Here is a 614-nt window from a genome sequence, read left to right on the forward strand (position 1 = left end):
GCGCAGTGGGCCGGGCGCGGGCGGAGACTCGGAAGGGACGCTTAAAATTTGGCGGAAAGCTGGGAGAGCTCGAGACCCTGTGAGAGGGAAAGAGGGAGGCAAACCCCGGGCTTTGATTCTTTTGGAATTAAAAGAGCCCCCCACCCCCAGCCATTCACTACCTTCAAGGTTTGCGGAAGGATTTGCTGTAATTTCCTCTAGGCCTGACGTGTTTGGGGGAAGGGCTTTGCCTTTACTATAAATTCCAATCGAAGTAAACACTACGCGACATTGGGACACTTATGGAAACAGTCCTGCTCACGTTGGGAAAAACCTGAATTTGGGGCGCGTGTGGAGCCTGTCTCAGCAGAAGGCACGGTTTTAATAAAGCCGACTGGGAAACAGATGACATTTTCGCAATGAATAATTCATGAGGTGAAAAATATTGCCCAGGGCCTGTCGACTTCTATTAGTATTATCGCGTTTTCAACTTAGCGTGCGGAAGGAGTGCAGGGATCGATGCAGACGCCACGCAGCAGCCAGACTGGCCTGTAGGAGCCTTTGGTTATGCTCTTTGTAGGTCGGGGTTTGAGGAGCAGTTAGGACAATTTATCGCAAAGGCGCGGACCGCCTGA

This window comes from Fukomys damarensis, unplaced genomic scaffold (assembly GCF_012274545.1).
Source record: "Fukomys damarensis isolate Sample0158 unplaced genomic scaffold, DMR_v1.0_HiC HiC_scaffold_30, whole genome shotgun sequence".
Taxonomy (NCBI): Eukaryota; Metazoa; Chordata; class Mammalia; order Rodentia; family Bathyergidae; genus Fukomys; species Fukomys damarensis.